The sequence below is a fragment of the Cryptomeria japonica genome, chromosome 2 (genome assembly GCF_030272615.1).
Source record: "Cryptomeria japonica chromosome 2, Sugi_1.0, whole genome shotgun sequence".
Classification (NCBI taxonomy): Eukaryota; Viridiplantae; Streptophyta; class Pinopsida; order Cupressales; family Cupressaceae; genus Cryptomeria; species Cryptomeria japonica.
This window is the reverse complement of record NC_081406.1, coordinates 50440693-50445423: the sequence shown is the minus strand read 5'-3', so window position 1 is coordinate 50445423 and position 4731 is coordinate 50440693.

Genomic DNA, 4731 nt, shown 5'->3' with positions numbered 1-4731 from the left:
CTATCACCTTGAAGACATGAAGAACAATGATTCCTTTTAAACCTTCATTGCAATGTTTTCTAAACTATTGGAGATGTTGCCCAAAAAGGCATGGGGTTTATTTTAACCATCATAGCAATGATGAAAGTTGTATTGTTCTTTAATAAAAGAACCAAAAAGAAAGATTTAGCTAAACTAAGTTCAAATATCCCTGCAAGAAACCATGAGAATTGTTAGCACATTGTGGGCTCTCCAACCTAATTTTCTCTTTTCTCGATTACAAATTTCAAAAATATCAAAAATATAATTTTCAGTATTTTTCTACATGTTATTAAATTGCATTTTCGGAGGTTGTTGGAGCATTTTGAGCCCTCAAAACTTTGGATGGTCCTTTAAGGATGTTGTCGTAGGCAGATCCAAAAAGGACTAGAACTAGAGATCTTGGAGATCTTTCCAACGGTGTAAGCGGTTTGCAATTTCGAGTTCGGAGTGAAAAGTTATGACTCTTCAAAGTTGGTTACAGATTTAACCTCTCTGTTTTAAAAACAAAAGCAATTATTGACAAAAAACACAGAGAAAAATAAACAGAAACAATCTAACCTATTCCTGCAAAAGCAAATTAGTATCTAATCAATTGTGAACTAATATAATAGCAATTGCGAATTGTTGACTGAGCAAATGTGAATTTCTTACAGAGCAATTGCGAATTTTTGACAGAGCAATTGCGCATCAGCAAGGCTAAAAAAATTATTTATTTTTTAAATTTAGATAGAAGATAGAAATTTTCGCTTTCTTTGATATTATTTTTCCTCCTCTTGGCACCTACAATTTTGAAATTCACCTTTCCTACCATTGAGTTAGAACCATTTTATGCCAAAAAATGAAAATTTCCAGAATTGAAAGATTTTTATGGGTTTGAAGAATGAAATGAGCAAAGAGGTTGAATTTATAGATTTTCAACACAAAAGGGGTGAGGATTTGAACTCAAGTGTTGATTGATAGATAACTAATTTAGATTGATCTATTAACAGAATTGATTGGAGAGTGAACTCAATTGATTGATCAGAAGACTGAAAAGATTAGCTAGTTGATTAAATTGATCGAGGAGATGACTGATTAGATAGATTAGAAGACTGAATTGATTGAAGAGTCGGAAAAGGTGATTCAGAGTTAAAAAAGGATGATTGAAGAGTTAACTGAGTTAACTGATTAGACAATTGATTTGATCAACCAGTTTTGGTTTTAGCATGTGTTGTAGGAGATTCATTTGAAATTTAATTTCATTTTGATTTGCATTGGAATTTGGTCATTCGAATGCTAAAATGCACATGAAATTCAATGAAATTCATATTTGGGGAAAATGTGAAATTAGATGAAATTAGGTGAAATTCGAATTTGGGAGAAAATGAAATGAAATTAGTTGGAATTAACTGGAATTATAAATTGGGGAATTGGAGGAATTTAATTAATTAATTTAAATAATTTAACTGAAATTAATTAAATATAGGAAATTGAATTATCAAATCATTACTAATTTTTCACGTTTCTATCAATTCATCATTTAATTAAATAATTAAATAATTACTTAATTAAATAGACGAATAATTAGTATAAGATGAAAGAGACATTTTTAGGTGTCTACAGTATGCACAGGGGAGTTTCTAGTCAATACATGTATGAAGCCTAAAACTTATGCCCATTCAAGAGTATATATAAATATGATAACTTGATTATTGGTCAACCCTCTAGGTCGTGTCATCTTCCCATATGTTGGATATACAATGAAGTATTATTCCATGTGATTCATGCATCCAATAGATTCTACATATTAATTGGTAGACAATAGATAGACTATTTTAAAATTCATAAAATTTATTCATGAAAGAAATTATATTAAAATTCTAAGAGATAAATGTGATCAAAATGCATAGTGAGTCACTTTACTTTGGATACATAGATTAACTCTAAAAGAACCTCCATATGAAAGTGAAAGTGGTCTCTATGAGATATACCATAAAACAAAAGATCAAAAATAACACAAGAAGATTAAATCATAGGGAAATGATAAATGGCCTATAAAAGAACACATCATTTATGAACAAAAGTAAAAACAACAAACAACAAACATGATAAAAAAACTAAAGTTTCATGCTCAAAGACTACTTAGATGCTAAAGAAAGAAATTGTGTTCCATCAAATTCTAATGATTCCTCTACAACCTCAAGCAAAAAAGTAAGAAATTTAGATAAGAAAGAAGTTCCTAATATGATACTATTTGATTATGTGTTTGTGCAAATATAAACCTAGGTTTAAAATATAAAACCTATGTAATTGAAAAGAAGCAAATAACAAGATCCAAATATGAATGAACATAAATACGAGGACTTCTCTTGGGATGATGATGGCCTTTTAGAAGACAAAGATCCTTATGAATTCATTTAATGATTCATGAGCATCATAGCCTATATATTTATATTAATTGCATATTTTTACCATTTTGGTTGAGCCTTGTTTGTTGGTGTTCTCATTCCTATTTAAATTTCTATATATTGTTTCATGTTTTGCAGCCTTGCCCTGAGTGGGAGGAATTCACCTTTCTTTCACTTGATCTGGTTTAATTGCTTCTTTATTTCCCTATCATATCTTACAATTATGTATACTTTTTTCTACCACATTGTCTTTTCTATTTTCTCTTGTTTTTGTTATGCACCCTTAAGTTTATGGTTTTTATAATGTTAGTTTGCTCATTTTTTCATATCTCGTGTTACTTTGATTTCTCAAAGCCTATATTTATGTCCATTTATGATATTTAGAGCACATTCTTATGATCTTTATGCTTTATCTTATATTAATCACTTCATGAGCCTACATTGCCATATCACACTTCTAGAGCTATCCTACTAGACTAAAATAGATATGATGCCTTCCCTATTCACTATTTATCTTTCTCATTGCCATATTTTTGTATTAGTTGCATCATGCCTTCCCTATATCATTTTGTGAACTCACATTGTTTTAGAACAGTTATAAAGAAACCTTTACATCATACCTACACACAATTTTTACACCTAGATCCATGTTACGACTAGTTACATATTGCTTTACCTTAACTATCATGTTTTCTTTTTTCTTATATGTCATATTAAGGGCATATATTGAGCCTAGTTTCCTATTGTACCTATATATGGGTGTTTCATGCCATCAAGGGCTATATAAACATTTTAATTATCCATGTTGGAGGTAAAATTACATTTCTCCATACTTATATCTGATCCATGTGTTTATAATAAGTTTATCATTCGGGATGTTTTATCTACTTCTAGCATAATGAACTTATTGCATTTGTCTATCTCTTTAAATTATCTATATACTTAAATTTATATTTCATGTAAATTTCTTCTCCTTCAATTCAATGTGCTCTATGTTTACAACCATTTGACAAGTAGGCATATCATATCACTAACAATCCCATGTCGAGATTGCAATTAGTTATAGTTGCCTCCAAAATATTTATCGCCATGTGCAAACAAACCTTCACCACATTTCATGGCAACACCCAACATACCATGTTATACCTATTGTTGTTGCAAAGAATTACCTTCCTGTTTTCCATATCAAGGCAAAAATTCTAACCCAACTCCTTTTCAATTTTTTCTTTCTAATCTCGTGAATAGTTAAGCATGCTTGAATTTTATGTTTATTTTATTTGTGAGACAAAAACTACTCATTTCATGTCTATTCTTAGTTTTGCAAGTTTATATGGAGGACCCATACTGAAGACAATGAACACACAAATATATATCATGCATATACTCTGTATGAACTTGATATACATTTTTATGTCTAAATATTTACTTTCATGCATGTTAATAAGTCCGCATATACTCTAAGTTTCATTATCATTTTAGGCTTCACACCTACTTAAAAATGATGGGGAAATATAATGGTTAGATTTCCATGCCCATGCCAATTCCCATTTAGTTTGGCCAAATCCATTTTAAAATAATGTATAATGCAATTACACGTTAAAAAACAACACAGTTTTTTACAAGTTGGGCTTGGGGTCATTCCTAATCCTTCACCTATCACATACGCATACATTCTCACTCATTTGACCTTATCTCACCTTTTCTAACACTATCGCACATATTTGATTTCCACACCTTTTTAGTCCAATCAACCATTCCCCACATTGAGTTTATTGATTCTTAGTCCCAACTCCAACGTGTAGCTATGAGATCAATCTTGGATCTACAAAATTGAAACACAATTCAAAAATCTAAATTTAAATTTTTTCCAACAAGTGTATATCTTTCATGTCATAAGCCAACATGGTACATGTTTCACATGATTATTGCTATGCAATGACATATAAAGGCATATGTTTAAACATTAATTCACAACATCATCCTCAAATCATTTAACTTTCTGGAACATTCAAATAGCATTTATATAATAATTAGATTTCAATTGGTGCCTTGAAAGGAACAACACTTCAAAATCATCATATAGGATATTTACATGCTTACCTATTGTGTAATTCTAAGATGTGTAGGATTACCTACTATCTACCAATCTTTCACATGACCATAATGTTGGTCTCTTTAGAGGTTTAGGATAACATGCCTCTAGAAATTCACCAACTGCCTCCAACTATTTTTAGATAGTACTTGTCCTTTGTGACCATTAAAAAAGAAAGAATTAATAAACCAAAGAGTAAAAGCACATTATTTTTAAATTGTAATTGTCCTT